A 21,558-nucleotide genomic window follows, 5' to 3' on the forward strand; every position below is an offset into this window, starting at 1 on the left:
AAAGCACGTTTATAACTCGATTTCGCTGAAATTTTACTAAGACGATCTAACCGTCTCCGTCTGTCCGTTTGTCTATTTAATACACGCTAAAGTCTTTAAAAATAGAGATATTGAGCTGAAGTTTTGCACAGATTCTTTTTTTGTTCATAAGCTGGTTAAGTTCGAAGATGGGCTATATCGGACTATATCTTGATATAGCACCCATAAAGACCGATCCGCCGCTTTAAGGTCTAAGGCCCATAAAAGCCACATTTATTATCCGATTTCACCGAAATTTGGGACAGTAAGTTGAGTTAGGCCTTTCGACACCCTTCTTCAATTTGGCTCAGATTGGTGCATCGATCGATGTCTATTTAAGGTCTTAGGCCCATAAAAGGCACATTTATTGTTCGATTTCGCCGAAATTTGGGACAGTGAGTTGTGTTAGGCATTTCGACATTCTCTTTAAATTTTTTACAGATCGGTCCATAATTGGATATAGCTGTCATATAGACCGATCTCTCGATTTAAGGTTTTGGACCCATGAAAGGCGCATTTATTGTCTGATTTCGGGACAGTGAGTTGTGTTAGGCCCTTCGACAGCCTTCTTCAATTTGGCCTAGATCGGTTTAGATTTGAATATAGCTGTCATATAGACCGATCTCTCCGTTTAAAGTCTTGGCCCCATAAAAAGCACCGATTTGGCTGAAATTTGATACAGTGACTTATATTTTAGGCTTTTCGTCAGCCGTGTCATATATGGTTCAGATCGGTCTATATTTGGATATGGCTATCAAAAAGGCCAATATTTTGTTCTGCAAAATTGAACAATGACTTGTACTTATTTGATCTCTCAATATTCGTGTCGAATTTGGCCCAAATCTGACCATATTTCGATAAAGCTGCTATGGGGGCATAAATTATGAATTTTTCACCGGATTACGACGAAAGGTGGTTTACATGTATATCCGAGGTGGTGGGTATCCAAAGTTCGGCCCGGCCGAACTTAACACCTTTTTACTTGTTGTAGTTAAAACAGAATATTTTGTTAGTTGAAATAGTAGACCGACATTTTTGCTAAAACTGTTGCCAAAAGTTTGCTGAAACAGCAGGATTCTATGCTTTCCCTTTTTCAGCAGACAAAACTGCTGATTTAGCTTATTTTTTTACTATTTTAAATAACAAATTTCGCTGAGTGTATGTTATGTACATATGTATTCATTGTAAGGTTGGCAATGAGTATTTTGATGTGAAGAAAATTGAATATACATTCCATCCCATGGTGGTGGGTATTTGCTACAAAAGTTTATCAAATTTAATTTAAAATTCTGTGTTTGCTGATATCGGCAAACTAATTTCTCTGAACGCAAAGCTTGATTAAGGGTAAAACGACTTTGCTTGTTATATTTGCTAAACTTCGTAACAATCATACAATGAAGGTGAAATGAGCAGGACGTTTGGTGTGTATAATAATATGTTCAACTTCCCTTGTTTTTAGTCGCTACATATGATAATATACTGCAACAAAGAAGTGTTTCATAATTAACTAAGTGATCCATAAAAAATGTGTTTTTTGGAAGCTATAAATGCAACGTTTCCTCACTCCATTGGCGACTTTTTCTTTTGTCTCTTTGAATAAATAAAAATTATGTAAGTTACATTAATTTGTATTTGACATATCGAAACCTGCCAACCTTATTTAATTGCAATGGTCAAAAAGGGCTATGGCCATGGTCATCGCCACATTGCAGCACAGACGAACCTATGCACATTTCATATAATAAAAATGGATATAAATTGTTTTGACTTGATCCCTTTACATATCATTCTACATATATCTACAGCAATACAAATACGATTTTTATATTTGGCCTTCAACGGCCTTGACCATGTATCTGTTGGCATACATGTGATAGTAGAGAGATTGTTCCTCATAGTGAATGCGTCTAGCACTCACTGTTGTGATACATTTGGCTTTCTCTTATACTGTGTTCTGAAAGCTTTGCAACTGTAGGCATCGGAGCCTTAAAGCTTCTGGCAATGAAATATATCTAAGAAACACGTGAAATGTGTAGTATATTTAGATACGAGGCATACGTATGATTTTATGTATGTGTACGTAAGAGAGATTATCTACATACGTGGGATTATCTCTATTGGCATGTGTGGGAACTTGTGCACATTATCATAAAGTTGGGGAGGTAAAACAAAAATAATGTTATTAAAACACTTCAAGCTTAGTATAGGTTTTCCCCTATTGGATATTTTTATTCCCCCCACCATAGGATAGGTCGTATATTCATTTAGTCATTCCGTTTGCAACACATCGAAATATCCATTTCCGACAAAGTATATATATATATATATATATATATATATATATATATATATATATATATATATATATATATATATATATATATCGAATCGTCGTAAAATTCTAAGGCGATTTAAACATGTCCGTGTGTCTGTCCATCCGTCTGTCGCAATCACTCTACAGCATAGATGAGCAGCATGCACATCCGCGCATAAATTTCTACTCCCGCGGACATAGGAGAAATAGACAGACGCACACTTACGCACACGTATAACTTTATGTTGCTCCGTTCGGCTGACTGTATTTCAATGCTATTTCATTTTGTTGATGTTTGATACTACTCACACAAACACAGTTTGGTCTTTACAATAGTGGTAGTGTGCACATCACTGCTCTACAACCTTTAAAGATTGAGATATTGACTTCAAATTTGGGACAAATACGTTTTTTTGTTGCACGTAGGTTTAGTTCTTGAAAGGGGCCAAATCGGACCATATTTGCATACAGACCGATCTGCCGATGTAAGGTCTGAAACCAATAAATGTCGAATTTATTACCCGATTTCGCTAAAATTTTAAACAGTGAAGTTTTTTAAGTTTCCCGACATCCGACTCACATATAGTTAAGATCGGACATTATTTAGACATAGCTGCCATATATACCGATTTGCCGGTTAAGGGTCTGAAGCCCATAAAAGCTGCATTTATGACCTGATTTTGCTGAACACTGAAACAATGAGTTGTTTTAAGCCTCCCGACATCCGACCCAAATAAGGTTCAGAACGGACTATATTTAAATATAGCCGCCATATAGACAGATCTACTGGTAAAGTGTCTGAAGCCCATAAAAGCTGCATGTATTATCCGCTTTCGTCGAAATTTTGAAATATATAACTTTGGATATGGTAGAGGAGTTATAATAAAAGAGATTAATATTTGCATGGTGGTGGGTATCCAAAATTCAGCACGGCTGAACTTAACACGTTTTTACTTGTTGTAAATAACATATTCGAGCGAGCTAAAGACCCGCATAAAAGCGAATTGTTTGAAATTAAGAGATTCTATGAATATATATGCCATAAAAATAATTTCGCTAAGGATTTCTAAAAGACTTAGTATAAATTGAATGAATATTTTATAAATATTTATTTACTTCTGCGCTGGTGCCAAATTCTCCGAAAAATTCTTTGGTGGCGTTCACATCCACAGGAATTTAAGAACTACTTTGTTTTCGAAAAATTTTGCTTCTTTTTTTGGTTCATTCCAATTTATTTCATGTAGGGAACGCCGTTCGGACTCGGCTATTATAAGAAGGCCCTTCATTATTGAGTTTAAACTTGAATCGGACAACACTCATTGATGTGTTAGAAGTTAGCCCCTGTTCACGGGCAAGTTTGCAATTTTTTCACCAGAAATAACCGGTTTCTTATATGGTCTCTACTAATCTAATCATACTTTTTCTACACAACATTTTCTTTAAATTTTTAAATTCAAAATTTTAAAATATAGCCTTTGAAGAAATTGGGGAAAGTGCATCAAGAGGGGGGTTATTTGTTATTTCTTCTTTGGGAAAAATTTCATAAAAGGTTTTGAAGAAATTTTTAAAGAAATTTTGTCTTAAGAAAAATGTCATCAAATATTCTTGTTTTTCAAAATGTGGTCATAGAAAAAAATTTGGCCAAATGTTATTATTGAGAAAATTTTATTGAAATTTTGTCTAAAGAGAAAGTTTCGTACAAAACGTAAATTTTCTTCGTTTTAGAAAATAATTAGCGATTTTTTAGAAAATAATTTATTAAAATATATCTTTTCAACTTTTGAATTATTGTTGTACTAGAAACTGTTATAACAAGTAAAAAAGTATTATTTTCGGCAGTGCCGAAATTTGGATACCCACCACCATGCATATGTTATCATCGCAGTTTATTATAACACTACTATCATGTCCTTAGGTTAGGTTAGGTTAGGTTAGGTTAAGTTGAAAAAAGGGTGCATATATTTATCCGCCCCATGCCACTATGGACATACACCTAAGCCAATAATCGGCTTGCTGTGCGCTCTAAAAACTAAAAAGTAACCTCTAAAAAGAAATTCCGTGCTACTTACAAAATCCTTAATTGTTTTCAATACCACTCCCCTAAGTTGGTTCATGTCTGATATTGTGTCTCCACCTATGTACCGGTATCTGTTGGACGTTCCACATAAAGGAGCTCGTAGTCCTATGTGTCCCGTTATGATACCAATAGCTATACTGACCTCCTTCTTGCTTCCTTTCGGTAATAGCCTCGTCTTCTCACGATCTGGATCCCCCATAGGATGTTCGCCGTCCTACCGACCGTTTCACTGTTCCACAATGTTGCATGCGCATTCGCCGCCCACTCCCTCAACTCGGACTGCGTCGACCCGAAAGGCTTCGGGTTAACCAAGTTTATTGACGGCAGTCCTCTGCCCTTCACCGCCAAATCGTCTGCCTTTTCATTTCCTTTTACTCCGTTATGGCCCGGCACCCAAACGATGCGGATTTTGCCATCCTCAGAGAAGGCGTTAAACTCCTTCTTACACTCCAAGACTGTTCGTGACCTTACCGTCCTGGTTGTTATTGCCCTTACGGCAATTTTACTGTCGGTGAAGATGTTCACAATCGACGTCCTCGCGTTAGCACCACACCACTTCACGCATTCCGTGATAACCCGGATCTCCGCCTGCAGGACCGTCAGGCAGTCTAAAACAGATCTCAGTCGGTGGGTTTTCAATGTACACCCCCAGGCTCACTCTGTCCTCTAGCTTTGATCCATCCGTATAACATGATCTTCCAGATGGAAATGCTAGTGTTCCGTTAATCCAAGACTGTGCCGATGGCAGCAGTGCGTCGCACTCGACTTCAAGGCTCATCTCAGGTATCCGATCGGAAACCTCTTCCCTACCTTCCAGGTTTCCTATCGTCGCCTCGATTATACCGCGATGGTATGAGCTGCTCCCATCCACAATCCATTCTCCCATCGCCTAAAGTCTCATAGCCGCAGTGGCTGCCTCACACTTAATCTGTATGTCAATGGGTCGGATATCTTGAATAGTCTCCAGTGCCCTAGTGGGCGTGGTCCTCTTCGCTTCGCCTATGCCAAGACAGCATGTTCTCTGGACCTGTTGTATGGTCCTTATGTTGCACTTTTTCTCTATAGCTGTCCACTAAACAACTGACGCGTAAGTAAGTGATGGTTTAATCACGCTTCTGTAGAGCCAGTGAACTATCCTAGGATTCAGCCCCATTTCGAGCTTACGACCCGTCTACATAGTGCCCAACATCTGTGAGCCTTCTCAGTACGCTCCTGAATGTGACACTTCCAATTCAGTTTCCTGTCCAAGATCACACCTAAGTATTTGACCTTGTCAGATATCGAAATCGTCTTATTGAGGAAACGTGGTGCATCAAATTGTCCCACCTTCATCTTCCTCGTGACCAGGCATATTTCAGTCTTCTCTGGGTTAACATTGAGACCTCTGGGTCTAGCCCAGTCACATGCCATATGCAAGACCTTTTCGGCCCTTCTGCATAGCTCGTTCGGATCCTTTCCCCTCAGATGTATTATAACATCGTCTGCGTAGCAGACGTATTCATATCCCTCCTCAGTCAGCATCCGTAATAGGTTATTTACGGGGGTCACCCATAGGAGTGGCGATAGAATGCCCTCCTGTGGCGTGCCCTGTGCCACTTTCTCCCTTATATTTATGCCATGGGACACACAAATTATCCACCTGTTCCTTAGCATATGGTTTATCCAGTCTCTAAGGACCGGGTCCACTCGGTATTAGTCTAAGGATTGGATCAGTGTGTCGGTCCGCACATTGTTAAAAGCCCCCTCGATATCAATGCGTACCGTCAGTGTGTACGTTTGGCATCGAATAATTCTTCTATTTTGTGTACAACCTCGTACAGGGCAGTCTCCACCGACCTTCCCTTGACATAGGCATGTTGTTTGTATTTGAGTTGTTCGCTGGATATGATATTCTTTATCGTTGTATCCACAATACGTTTCATGGTTTTGAGTAGAAAGGACATTAAGCTTATGGGTTTGTAGGCCTTTGGTGTCGCATAACTTGCCTTGCCGGGCTTGGGTATAAACACCACCCTTGCCTTCTTCCAGGCTTTCGGAGTATATGAAAGTCCTAGGCACGCTGTGAAAATTTTGACCAGACGAGGCGCCAGATAGTCTGCCTCTTTCTGCAGTGACGCCGGAAATATTCCATCTGGTCCGGTTGACTTAAATGGTTTGAAGCTCCTCAAGGATTCCTTCACGGGACTTCTCCGTGATTCCCGTCGTATCCTCTAGAAAATGGGTTTTCATCAAATGCCTCAAGAAGTCCTCCGTTGTCTCTGCTCTCACTCCCATGTCGTCTACTTATGTTTCAGTTTTGACATGGGTTTTTGAGAGAAAATTTTTTAATTTGGCGTCATCATTAACGCTATCAACCTGTTCGCAGAAAAGGTTCCAGGAGGCACGTTTTGCCGCTCTGTTAATCTTATTGTATTCTTTGAGCCATGTGTAATACACTTCCCAATAAACCTCCGCCTTTCTACGACGTGCTCTGTTAAAAAGTTTGCGGACCTCTTTCCCAATATTGCGAATCTTCCCGGTCATCCAGGTTTTTTCTTGGACTGATTTCCTTTCACGTAGAGGACAACTATCTTCGTAGGATCCCACCAGTGCAGTCGTAATCCTGTTGACATTTTCGTCAATATCTTCTATGCATGGACAATCTAAATTATCTTCCGAATTTTGTCCAGTTGGTTTTTAACTTATTCCGGAAGCTTATCGGATTCGGCGCTGGCCGTGCTATTCTAAACCTAATGTAGCGATGGTCAGAGAAAGAGTGTTCCATGGAGACCCTCCAATCCTGAACCTCATCGATCAGATTTTCTGAATATATCATCACATTTAATACCTCCTCCCTAATCCTATTAAAAAAGGGACCGGTGTTACCAATATTAAGTGTTATTAGGTCGTTAGTATTCGAGAATTCTGCCAGGGCTTGGTCCAGCTTAAAAGTGTTGGTACTACCCCACGAAATATGGTGAGAGTTCGCATCACACCCTATTAGTACCTCGTTTCCTGTCTGTTTTGCTTTCCTCACCAGCCGTTGCATCTCCAACGTGGGTGGCTGTGTCGGAGAGTTGAAAGGCAGATAAAGTGATGTCAGGTATGCTCCACCGTCTCCCTGTCTCACCACTGTTGCATCCGACGTTGACAACTCTGAGGAAAATATATAATTCAAATTTAAACAAATAACGCAGGTCCTCGGCCGAGTACCAGTGTTAGCATAGAATAATTGGTAGTTGATATGGTTCAGTGCAGAAACTTTGTTCCGGGTCGTCCATGGCTCCTGAACTAAGGCAATATGATTCTTGCCCTTGCTCCATCAGAGCGTGTGTAGCAGTCTCGCTCCGGTGGAGGTTTATCTGGATTACCTCAATCATTGGTCCTCCAGTAAATGGGTATCTTGGGAGTAGGTGATGATCTCATCGTCTGGTCGCTGTTTTTTAGACTGTATTGACTTTCCTGTCACTGCACTGCCTGATGTCATCGTTTTAGGTTCTTTGCCTATTCTAGTCTTCCGACTTTTTATTAAGTCGGTAATGGTTCCATCGTCAGGTCCCTGTACGTTAAGCTTTATTGGGTATCCATTCCCTGTACTGCCTGAAGTTTCAATACTAGGATCTTTGCTTATCTTAGTCTTCCAAATCTTAAGTAAATGGGCTTCTTGGGAGTGTGATGGTATCATCATCGGCTCCCTGTTCGTTGGGTTGCATTGAGTCTCCTGTCGCTGCACGGCCTTATGTTTCAATATTAGGATCTTCACCTATCTCAGTATTCCGAATCTTTAAATCGGTGATAGGTCCGTCGTCGGGTTCCTGTTTGTTAGGCTGTGTTGGGTCTTTCGCCACGGCACTGCCTGATATTTTAGTATTAGGATCATTGCTTCTCCTAGTCTTTCCAATATTGAGAGATGCCGTGATAGTCTCGTGGTCGGCTCACAGTTTGTTGGACGATGTGGAGTCACCTGCCAGTGCACGGCCTGATGTCGCAGAATGAAAATGTCTGCCTATCCTAGTCTTCCCAATCTTGAAAAAGGCAGCTTTGCTCCCGTAGTGCGCCATGCCTTTAGTCTTAGCCAAACTTGACACGGAGACTTGATCAATGCCAACCTCAAAGAGAGTTCCTCCCTCTTGCTCTTGCCTGTGGAAAACCTCCCACTTCTCTGCAACCAAACCTTTGTTTTGTTTTGCGTTCCGTCGCAAATTTACTGCCCCATCCCTTGATGAAGACCGTAGCCTTTGTGAGCTGGGGGATATCTATCTTTCTCACCAGGTCGAGCTTTGCGCCCTCCCAGGGAGCGTGAATACCTCTGACGAGCTGTTTGACGGTATCAATACATCCCGCCGACGCAAAATGCAGCGTAAAGATGTCCCCTCTAAAGTCGCATCTCATCATATGTATGGGTGGACCCTCTACAGAATTCCACATATGTTCAAAAAACCGATCGTTAACCAGATCCTCCACTTCGGACCGATAATCTGGTGGAATCCTACCGGACGCACAGCCGATATTGATGACTGCATAAGTCAGCTCATCTCTGTTGTGCTTCCTTGTCTCTCTGGCGTTAGAGGGCGGCTCCTAACCATTCTTAGCTACCATCTTCCCCTTCCGTGATGGCTGTGGCCTCCTTTTGGAAGTCACAGTCCTCCATGAAGACTCAGGGGCCGTGCGCGCTTCCTTCATTCCTGTTTCAACTATGTCTACCTACGGAGGACACTGTCTGGAGTCTCCATTGCGGGCTGACTGGCTTGGTTTTCCCAAAGTACTTGAAAGCGGGAAGCTCTGTTTCTTCTTCAGTATTTTAGCAGTGTAATGCTCTTCGGGAGATCTGAGTCTTTTTCCAGTTTCCGTAGAAGTGCTTGGAATGTCAGTTCTTTCCTTCCAGCATCCTGCACTTTCGCCCGATTACGCTGCCGGTACATACTCCTCTGTCTCCTTCGTCGTGCAGCGGATCGCTTTCTCGGTCTGCTCGTGAGCTTAGCAAAGCCATCGCTCACTTCTGCTGTCATCCCGATGCCCTCATCTCTCGATTCGGCTGCTATGACTGTTTCATTGACACAGTCGCTGTCTGAATCCCAGTCAGAAACACCACCTTTAATTGAAGGCTGGGGACGAACTGTGCATCCCTTTGGTTTATCCGTCTCTTCCTCATTAATTAGTCCGACGACTAGTTGTGCGCTTGAAGCATTACTGTCGACTACAGGTGCCAAGGCACCCACACCTATAGGAGGGGAGAGCAACATGCTGCGGTCTGTCGCCACCACCGCAGATATTGAGTCTTTGGAGTCCATTTCTGGCCTACTCCAAAAGTCTTTAAAATTTTTTCGTAATAGGTAGTACCTATTCCGATATACGGATATATATATATATTTTTTCTTCGAGGAGCGAAAAAGTAAATCAGCTCTTTATGGAATTAAAACGCAAAATTGGAAGATCGGTCTATATGGCAGTTATAACTAAATGTGGTCCAATTTGGACCATATTCGGGTCAGATGACGGGAGGCTTAATACAACTCCCTATTCCAGCGAAATCGGGTAATAATTCCAGCCAAATCGGGTAATAAATGTGGATTTTATGTGTTAAGACCCTAAATCGACAAATCGGTCTATATGGCCGCTTTAACCAAATATGGCCCGATTTGGCCTGTTCAAGAACATAACCTGCGTATAGCAAAAATACGGATTACGAATATCAAGAAAATATATGCTTCCTCTTGCTCTTGCCTGTGGAAAACCTCCCACTTCTCTGCGACCAAACCTTTGTTTTGCGTTCCGTCGCAAATTTACTGCCCCATCCCTTGATGAAGACCATAGCCTTTGTGAGCTGGGGGATATCCATCTTTCTCACAATTTCCGATCATACGGAAACGGTTATTTCGATGTGTTGCAAACGGAATGACGAAATGATTATACCCCCTACCCTACGGTGGTGGCTATTATGCAGTTCAAAAAAACCAGAAGCCAATTGAACGTTATTATTCACTATTTAGGACGAACCCTTTACAGTCGTAGATTTGTCAACGGGAGTACTAACAAGTAAAAGCGTGCTAATCTTGGTAACGCACCACCATGGAATCTGCTAAAAATTTATACAAAATAAATTTACTTGAAGAGCATAATTTTATTCTACATATAAAACTTCAAGGATGATTTAAAGACCGGTTTATATGGACCGCATTTGGCACAGTAATTGGAAGTAGTAACATAACACCGAATGCAAAATTACAGACAAATCGAGCAAAAATTGCGGCTTGTAAAGACTCAAGAAGTCGAATTGGGAGATCGGATTACATGGGAGCTATATCAGGTTATAGACCAATTAAGACCGTACTTGGCACAGTTGTTGAAAGTCATAACAAAACACTACATGCTCAATTTCAGCCAAATCAGTCAAAAATTGCGGCTTGTAAGGGACCTAGAAGTCAAATCGGAAGATCGGTTTGTATGGAAGCTATATCATGTTATATACCGATTCAGACCGTGCTTGCCACAGTTGTTGGAAGTCATAACAGACCACTACATGCAAAATTTCAGCCAAATCGGACAAAAATGGCGGCTTCCAGGGGCTCAAGAAGTCTAATCGGGGGATCGGTTTATATGGGAGCAATATCTAAACCTGAACCGATATGGCCCATTTACAATCCCCAATGACTTACATCAATATTAAGTATATGTGCAAAATTTCAGGCGGCTAGCTTCACCCGCTTGACCGCTATCGTGATTTCGACAGACGGAGGGACGGACATGGCTAAATAGCCTCAGAGCGTCAAGACGATCAAGAATATATATACTTTATGGGGTCTTAGACTAATATTTCGAGGTGTTACAAACGGAATGACTAGATTAGTATACATGACATAAGGTTTTAACAAGATGATGCCACACTGCACGCGTAACAATAAAGTTATTGAAAGGCGTGTTCGGTGAGCACTTTATTTCACGTTTGGGACCGGCCAATTGGCCGTCTAGATCATGCGATTTAATGCCTTTAGACTATTTTTTGTGTGGCTATGTTAAAGGTCATGCCAATACAGAAAACCCCGTTTCAATTGACGCATTTTAAACAACATTGAACAATTTATTCGTGAGATACCGGCCGAAATGTTGGAATGAATATTCCAAAATTGGACGTTTTGATGGACGTTTGCATGAAATAATCTTCAAACATTAAATTATATGGATCGTACTATCGATTCAAATAAAGATTTAATGAATTTTTCTGAATTTTTCTGAATGTTATGTGTTTTTGATTTTGAAAAACTTTCCTATAGCTCTAAAAAAATCACCCTTTATATGTATGGATTGAAAAATACCAATATTGGTATTATACCCTCCACTAAAGGCGGGGGTACACTCATTTCATCATTCCGTTTGTAACACTTCGAAATAAAAGTCTAAGACCCCATATATTATATATAATCTAAATCGTCATGACATTTTAAGTGGATCTAGACATGACCGTCAGTCCGCCCTCCAACCGTCCGTCTGTCTGTCGATATAGCTTTTTTATAAATCGATCTTGGATCATGACCTCTTAAGCTTCTTGAGGCCGCAATTCTTATCCGATTTATCGGAAATTTTGTGTAACGGCTTCCCCATGACCTTAAACGTATTTGTCAAATATGGTCTGTATCGGTCTATAGCCTAATAGGAGGGTTGCCTTTTATTGTTTGGGATTTGAGAACAAATACAAATATTAATCATCGGAAATCGCTCTATTGTTTTCAAAATATTCCCCATTAAGATCTATACATTTTTTCTTGCGTTTGAACCAATTGTCGAAGCTCTTTTGCCACTCTGATTGACGTATCACCAAAACATCAATTCTGAACGCATCAACCGATTCTTCAGGTGTCGAAAAACCTTGAGCTCGCATGTTCATGCAATATTCAACGTATGCTGGTCCCACTAATGCCTAAGGTGACGATCTTGCAATATCAGTTGGCGCACAGCATCAATGGTTTTTGGAACAACAACTAATTTTGGACGACTGGGATGATTAGGGACACAAAAACAGAACGTGTTCTATAGTATCTTCTTCTTCGATGTACTCACAGCTTCTCCTTCAGTCTGTCAGCATGTTTTCCGATTAGACAGTAACCTGTCATGACGGACACAATGACTGAGACGTCTGTTCTAGCCAATGACAGCAAAGTTGTAGACCTCTTCAAGTCTAGATTAGGCCACCTAGCTTTGGAATGCTCACAGCCACCTCTTTGTTACCATCTATCATTCGTTGTCCTTCGGACCTGTTCCTGAAAACTTAGCTTACATGTCGCTAGAGACATAGCCACAGATACTAGTATCCCTTAAAAAAAAAAAAACGCCAGTTTAAGCGAGATTTAGTTTGTTTATAACAACGCAAAAATAGAAATTTTGTATACTTTTTTAAGGTGGGATGTCTAGGGCGACCACCCCATCTCCAAAGCCCGCCAAAAGGTAATATAAACCAATAATGACAATATGGGACTCAAAGGATAGGTATTTGAGACTAGAGCACGAATGTCACCCCAAAAAATTCCCCATACCGGACATATTTAAATATTACATATTCATTCAAATGAAAGGTATTTGGGAGTAGAGCACCAATATGATATTCACATTGGGGCGAAATATTCGTGCCAGCACCCCTAAACAAAACTTTTTTCCTGTTCGTGCCAGTACAGGGCTGGGATAAAATAAGAGAGTTAGAGAAGGCGCAGCGGCGCGGGCCCTCAACTAGTTATAAATATAAAATTTTGTCGTTTTAAAAAGTTTTACTAAAATGTTCGTTTTAGAATAAATTTTATTTAAATTTTTTTTTTCTATATACAAAATTATTTTGGGTGGGGCTCACGCTACCATTATCATTATTATGACATATGATGAGATACAAAAAAAATGTGTTCACTTTGAGGTGTTTGATTTCGCCAACAATAGCCGGTAATAATTGTCAAGTCATATATAACACAAACACTTTATTGAGCTTGAAATTCATTATGAATATTTTTATTTGTAAATAAACTCAGAAGCAAATGCCTTTGGTAGCTTGTAAACAATATAAAGAGCTTTCGATAAAACAAATACCATGTAGCTGTCATAACTAGTATGACGAGTGTATGCACTAGTGTGAACTTGGTAACACTTCGTATCAGCTACCCTCTATTTTTGGGCATCATATGCAAAAATACATTGACTGACAACGTCTGTTTTTGTCTTTCAGTCGAAAGAATTCACTTCAGTTCAGTTCAAATAAAATTATAGTTACTTTTTCTCTTTACCAAGCAAATCAAATTATTCCATTGGTATAAAGTCGAGGTATTAAAATCGGTTGTTAGTGGTGCCAAAATTAAAACATTGTGAAAGTGCTCGTGCATCTAGCGCCCCTCTGAGACAGCCACATTTCAAGGTCTGTTCTCAGACTTTTTGATAAATATACGTATATACATGGGCGAGAATGTGCATTCATATGATTTATAGTTTGCAGCCACAGGTTGAAAGTTCAAGAGCACCCATCACATTTTACGTCACAGCGTTATGTGCAAGCGCTGCTGCAGTGTATAGCTGCAGTGAAATGTAGTGCCATGGTTGTGTGCGTGAGTATGTTGGCCCATAGTAGAACCAAAGTCAAAATTAACGTAAGTGTTGAGATATCCTTGAAAATTTCTCTAAGCGGCTTTTGGACAGCTGTTTCTATGGAGAGTGCGCAAACGAAAGAAAGACGAACATAAAAACGTGTGTCTACGGGGGAGAAGGGTGATGAAAGCGTAACAACTTGATAAAAGAGAACTTTTCGTTACCTTTTCGAAGAGATTTCCTAACAACCCATAAAGAGGGTGAACGTTGAACATGGAGGTAGAAGACGATTAAGCGCCAAAACACTATCTATAGAATCCCGGAACCCAAGGCAATCACCAACAGCCCACCCCCTGTTCAAAAACGCAACAGGAAACAATAGCAGCGAGCATAACAGAAACGACAATTCCTTATGCACACGTATGCTGTTGAGTGTGTGCCACACTCAGTCAGGCAGTCATTGGTAGCACTCGGAATGTTTGTCTTCAGTTCACACCGTAGTTATATGTTAACCGTTCGCAGTGATAAGTTCTTGATAAAATATGAACGCTTCTAAAACAATAGTGTGGGCTTAGTGAATTATTTATTTATTAGAACCTCAAACAAGAAAACGCACAGGCACACAAACCAAAGAGAAAATCCATTACGCTGAGAGTTGGTGTCGAGATTAACAGCATCGACATTGCCTTCCTTAACAGGAAATAGGATGTGAAAAACATGGATATGTTGAAAGGCCACTGTGTTTGTGTTGTGTAATCATTGTAAAATGAAAAAGAAAAAACTTGAAAAACGTGGTGAACAAAAATTTTGCCAATAATAAACCCGCTGCGAAAACTTGAGATTAAACTTCAAGGTCGCCGCTCTTGAAGGACAATAAATTGGCAATTTAAAAAAAGTAAAACAAATCTATACTACTACAACAGAAGATTTGAAAAAAAAGTAATATTGTTATTGTAGTACTGTTGGACCAGAAACAAATTTTATATCTTTTTATCTCTGCATCATTTACAAGAGGATGTGCATACCTTTGATATACATACACACAAACAACAAGGACATTTTCGACTAGTAGCTGTGGGTATTTTTCATCACCGAACCCGAGAATATAGATATTTAAGTAGTTACACCATAATAATTAAGCACGGCGTAAGATAAGATGTAAGTACACCAATTTCAGTTTGAATATCAGTACATTTCGTTTGTAAATTCGTCATGTTTGCATATATTGCCTACATTATAATTGTGTACAAATACTTTACTGTATTATAAAGTAATTAAAATGAAAAATGAATTAACAGATATGTGGGCTCAATACAGGCAGAGTACAATGAAGGTTTTTACAGATGTTGTAAAGGGTTTCGATAGCTAAGTCCTCCAATGCATTACGGATAATAAAAACGGAATTGAAAATACAATTATTATTCCTTTTAGTGATATTTATGCCCAATGAGAAGATTCGGGGATAAAATCTATGAAAGTACATGGCACAGTGGTTGCACTTGAATGGGGTGATGTGACAAATATAGTATACTAGCTGAACCGGGCCCGCTACTCTGCGCCTTCTTTTACTTTATATGAAAATTTATTATCCTTTGAATATTCATTTTCGATAATTAAAGAACTTTTAGTGAAATACCATGGTACGAAAATAGTATATGTATTTCGCTTGGCTAACACTATAACAATATAAATTCCATTATATTGGGTTGCCCAAAAAGTAATTGCGGATTTTTTAAAAGAAAGGAAATGCATGTTTAATAAACCTTAGAATGAACTTTAATCAAATATATAATTGCCATTTTGTTCGATAACCTTTTGCCATCTTCCTGCCAAATTTAGTATTCCACGCTCATAGAACTTCTGGCATTTATCTGCAAAAAACTGAACCAAGTGCTATTTTATAGCCTCATCATTGCCGAAAGTTTTACCATTTAAGGAGTTCTGCAAAGATGGAAATAAATGGTAGTCTGATGGTGCAAGGTCAGGGCTATATGGTGGATGCATCAAAAGTTCCCAGCCAAGCTCACTCAGTTTTTGGCGAGTGACCAAAGATGTGTGCGGTCTAGCGTTGTCCTGGTGGAATATGACACCTTTACGATTGACCAATTCTGGTCGCTTCTCCTTGATGGCTGTATTCAAATTGTCCAATTGTTGACAGTAAACATCCGAATTAATCGTTTGGTTCCTTGGAAGCAGCTCAAAATATACCACACCCTTCCAATCCCACCAAACAGACAGCATAACCTTCTTTTGGTGGATATCAGCCTTTGAAGTGGTTTGAGCTGGTTCACCATGCTTGCACCATGATCGTTTTCGACTAACGTTGTTGTAAACAATTCATTTTACATCTCCAGTTATGATTCGTTTGAAAAACGGATCGAATTCATTGCGTTTAAGGTGCATATCACAAGCGTTGATTCGGTTTGTTAAATGAATTTCTTTCAATACATGTGGTACCCAAATATCAAGCTTTTTCACCAGTCCAAGACTTTTTATGCGATAATGAACGGTTGATTTTGGTATATTTAACTTCTCTCCTATCTCACGCTCAGTTACATGACGATCCAATTCGATTAATGCTTTGATTTGGTCATCATCAACTTCATTTGGCCGACCTGAACGTGGCTCATCTTTAAGTGAAAAATCTCCAGAACGGAATTTGCGAAACCAATTTTGGCACTGTCTTCCTTTTAAGGCTTTATCACCATACACATCTCGTAACTTTTTAGCAACTTGCTCCGCGTTTTTTCCTTTACGGAAATAATAAAGTAAAATATGACGAAAATGCTCCTTTGTGGGCTCCATATTAAAATTGACGCCAGACAAACAAATATAAACAAAATTTCGCGCACTTTTTTTCTAAAGCAAGCTAAAAGTAACAGCTGATAACTGACAGAAGAAAGAATGCAATTACAGAGTCACAAGCCGTTGAAAAAATTTGTCAACGCCGACTATATGAAAAAAAAGCAATTACTTTTTGGGCAACCAATATGAATCCCATATTATCCTAATTGGTCTATTTGCTCGGAGGGTTTGGAGTCTTCTTAAAAGACTTTATTGAGCTCGATATTGAAAATGTGGGAGCGGGATATGGAGATTTTGGGAGCGGGAAGGCACCGCAGGGTGGTGGTTGGTGGGTATCAACTTTGTGCTCTACTCCCAAATACCTTTCATTTGAGCCCCATTTTGTCTTGATCGGGAAATATGTATGTCTGATTTAGGGGTGATGTGGTCTCCCAGGCACTTAGCCCCGAAAAATATCAGCATCGTGCTCTACTCTCAAGTAACAACCATTTATATTAACCCCACATTGCCATTGGTTTAAGGGGAGTTGGAGGGATGAGGAGTCCCAAAACACTTGGCAAAATTGTAAACTAAATCAAAATAATCGCAATTTTCTAGTGCGAGTTATTATTTATTAAACAATATATCATTTAACATAAAAACAAGTAAAAGCGTGCTAAGTTCGGCCGGGACGACTCTTACATACCCTCCACCATGGATGGCATTTGTCAAGTTCTCCGAATAACTTTTACAAATATATATGAGTTTTATCAAGTTATTTGCCGTACTTGTCATGGATGTCAGAAGTCATAGAAAGACACCACCTCCAAAATTTTAGACAAATTAAAATAATACTCGTAATTGCGCCCTCCAGATTATACTTGCAACAGTTGTTGGAACTCATACCAAAACGACAAATGCAAAATGTCAACAAATTGGATAAGAATTTCGCTTTCTAAAAGCCCCAGAAGTCTAATCGAGAGATCGGTTTATATGGCAGCTATATCAGGTTATGCTTTAGACCATATTTGCCACAGTTTTTGGAAGTCATACCAAAACACTTCATTCTAAATTTCAGTCAAATCGGATTAGAATTGCGCCCTCTAGAAGCACAAGAAGTCAAGACCTAAGATCAGATTATATGGCAGCAATATCACATTATGTGCAGATTTGAACCATACATGGCACAATTATTGCAAATAATACCAAAACTCCACGTGCAAAATTTCAGCCAAATCTGATCTAGAAGCTCAAGAAATCAATACCCAAGACCGGCTAATATAACAACTATATCAAAACATGGACCGATTTAGTCCATTTACAATCCCAACCACCGTAGCGCAGAGGTTAGCACGTGCGCCTAACGCTGAGCGCCAGGGTTCGAATCCTGGCGAGACCATCAGAAAAAATTTTCAGCGGTGGTTTTCCCCTCCTAATGCTGGCGACATTTGTGAGTTACTATGCCATGTAAAATTTCTCTCTAAAGAGCTGTCGCACTGCGGCTCGCCATTCGGACTCGGCTATAAAAAGTAAGCCCCTTATCATTGAGCTTAAACTTGAATCGGACTGCACTCATTGATATGTGAGTAGTTTGCCCCTGTTCTTTAGTGGAATGTTCATGGGCAAAATTTGCAAAATAAAAACATATTAATACATTCCTAATATTTGGTAGGATAGCCACTTTGTTTTAAGACTGCACTTAGTCTATTTGGCATGGAGTTTACCAACTTCTCTGTTTCCTCAGATGTTATTTTCGCACATTCTGCCTGCATGACACTTCGTAACATCTCCTTGCTGGTTATAACGTGCTGACGAATTTTTTTCTCTAATAGATCCCAAAGATGCTCAATGGGGCTGAGATCTGGTGATTGGGGTGGTGTTTTAAGCTGCTTTGGAGTGTTATATAGAAGCCAAAGCCTAACAACCTCCTATGTATGCTTTGGATCGTTATCTTGTTGGAACCAAAATGTCGTTGCTAACCCTAGTTTAGCAACACTTGGTTTAAATTTTTTTTTCAAAATATTGAGATAACCCCATTTATCCATTTTGGACTCAACAAATTCTAATTGACCCACTCCACTAGCAGCCATACACCCCCACACCATAACTCCACTACCACCGTGCTTCACCGTTCCAACTAAATTTTGTTTTTCCAGCTCAGTCCCGGACTTGCGCCACACAATTTGCCGACCTTTAATGCCAAAAATACAGATTTTGCTCTCGTCGGAGAAAATAATTTGTTTCCAGAATTCAGGAGGCTTATTGATGAAAGTATTAGCGAATGCAATTCGCTTTTGTCTGTTTATGACTGAAATATACGGCTTTCTTCGATCAACTCTTCCATGAAATCCAGCTCTATGTAATATTTTTCTGGCAGTTTCGGCACAGATGCTTTTTTTAAACATTGTTTTAATTTTTCAACAATTTAGGTTGATGTTATACGAGGGTTGTTGCTTGTCATATTAATCACTTTGCGCTCTTCTCTAACGGATAGTTTTTTTGGATGCCCAGGCCGAGGCTTTGAAGTAATAATGCCGTTCTTCCAACTGTTCTACAAATATTTCTAAAGCTTTGTCCTTCTTTCCACAATTTAATAATTATTTTTCTTTCAGATATGCATATTTCCTTTCCTTTAGTTTAGATGTTTTCAAATTTATTATTAAAAAAAAAAAAAAAAAAAAAAAAAAAAAAAAAAAAAAAAACACGTGTAACTATCACTTGTTATGATAATGAACTGAGATTGGTCAAAAATAAGAACAAGCATCATAAAAAAAAAACGGTACTTTCGAAGTAACAAAGTGAAGGCAGACTTTTTGGTTGTCATAATTTCGTCTTATGAAACAAAAGTACCGTTAGAACAAAAAAGCAAATGCAAACTTGTATTTTTGTTTTTGTTTTCTAATTTAAGAACTATAAAGAAACAACATATACAAAAAAACTTAACTTTATTTATTTTTTTATGTTGTTTTTTAATCATTAAAAAATAAATTGTCACATGAATGCAGACTTTATGGACTATGTGTATATGTTTTAAGTTCGAAAATTGATACTTCGATGTGTTTCAAATGGAATGATTTAATGAATATACCCCCTATTCTATGATGGTGGGTATTTCGCTAAAAATCTACCGAAATCGAAATAGACCGTCCGACCAAAACCTTTAAGTTACTTTCAACTTAAAGGTTTTGGTCGGACGGTTTTGGTCCTTCTAAAGTTGTTAGAAAAAGTCTAAACACTTAAGGAAGATAGCCACATACTATACTGTGGCTATCTTCCTTAAGTGTGCTTATTTAGGACTAAAACGGTTTAGATTTAGATATAGCTCCCATTTATATTTTTGTCCGATATGGGCACAGAATACACAATTTTAATTATGTATGTATCTATTTGTAATTAATAATTGCAAAGAAACCGGCATTATAACTTCAAAGCCTCGGCCTGGGCGTCCAAAAAAATTATCCGTTAGAGAAGAGCGCAAAGTGATTAATATGGCAAGCAACAACCCTCGTATAACATCAACCAAAATTGTTGAAAAATTAAAACAATGTTTAAAAAAAGCATCTGTGCCTAAACTGCCAGAAAAATATTACATAGAGCTGGATTTCATGGAAGAGTGGCTCGAAGAAAGCCGTATATTTCAGTCATAAACAGACAAAAGCGGATTGCATTCGCTAATGCTTTCATCAATAAGTCTCCGGAATTCTGGAAACAAATTATTTTCTCCGACGAGAGCAAAATCTGTATTTTTGGCATTAAAGGTCGGCAAATTGTGTGGCGCAAGTCCGGAATTGAGCTGGAAAAACAAAATTTAATTGGAACGTTGAAGCACGGTGGTGGTGGAGTTATGGTGTGGGGTTTATGGCTGCTAGTGAAGTGGGTCAATTAGAATTTATTGAGTCCAAAATGGATAAATGGGGTTATCTCAATATTTTGAAAAAAAAAAATTGAAACCAAGTGCTGCTAAACTAGGGTTAGCAACAACATTTGGGTTCCAACAAGATAACGACCCAAAGCATACATCGGAGGTTGTTAGGCCTTGGCTTCTATATAACACTCCAAAGCAGCTTAAAACACCACCCCAATGGAGACAAAAATTCGTCAGCACGTTATAATCAGCAAGGAGATGTTACGAAGTGTCATGCAGGCGGAATGGGCGAAAATAACATCTGAGGAAACAGAGAAGTTGGTAAACTCCATGCCAAATAGACTAAGTGCGGTCTTAAAACAACGTGGCTATCCTACCAAATATTAGGAATGTGTTAATATGTTTTTATTTTGTGTTTAAATAACTGTTTTGTTTATTTTTATACCCTCCACCATAGGATGCGGGGTATACTAATTTCGTCATTCTGATTGTAACTACTCGAAATATTCGTCTGAGACCCCATAAAGTATGAATATTCTTGATCGTCGTGAAATTTTATGTCGATCTAGGCATGTCCGTCCGTCTGTCCGTCCGTCCGTCTGTCTGTCGAAAGCACGCTAACTCCCGAAGGAGTAAAGCTAGCCGCTTGAAATTTTGCACAAATACTTCTTATTAGTGTAGGTCGGTTGGTATTGTAAATGGTCATATCGGTCCATGTTTTGATATAGCTGCCATATAAACCGATCTTGGGTCTTGACTTCTTGAGCCTCTAGAGTGCGCAATACTTATCCGATTGGGATGAAATTTGGCACGACATGTTTTGTTATGATATCCAACAACTGTGCCAAGTATGGTTCAAATCGGTCCTTAACCTGATATAGCTCTCATATAAACAAATCTGGGGACTTGACTTCTTGAGCTTCTAGAGGGCGCAATTTCAACAACTATGTCAAATAAGGTACGAGT

General features: G+C 39.3%; 1 protein-coding gene across 10 annotated transcripts in view; it reads left to right on the top strand.

Moving 5' to 3' along the window:
• Positions 1 to 21,558, top strand: part of LOC106094741 (anion exchange protein 3) — a 189,428-nt gene that overhangs the window by 98,165 nt on the left and 69,705 nt on the right. Inside the window, exons 1-2 of one of the 10 annotated variants that reach the window (XM_059363010.1) lie at positions 14,222 to 14,882; positions 14,956 to 15,101. The exons of the other annotated variants lie outside the window; for them this stretch is intronic. The gene's annotated coding sequence lies outside the window, so the exon portion shown is untranslated. Of the gene's footprint in view, positions 1 to 14,221; positions 14,883 to 14,955; positions 15,102 to 21,558 lie in introns of those variants that run through there. 10 annotated transcript variants of the gene reach the window in all.

The sequence above is a fragment of the Stomoxys calcitrans genome, chromosome 1 (genome assembly GCF_963082655.1).
Source record: "Stomoxys calcitrans chromosome 1, idStoCalc2.1, whole genome shotgun sequence".
Lineage (NCBI taxonomy): Eukaryota > Metazoa > Arthropoda > Insecta > Diptera > Muscidae > Stomoxys > Stomoxys calcitrans.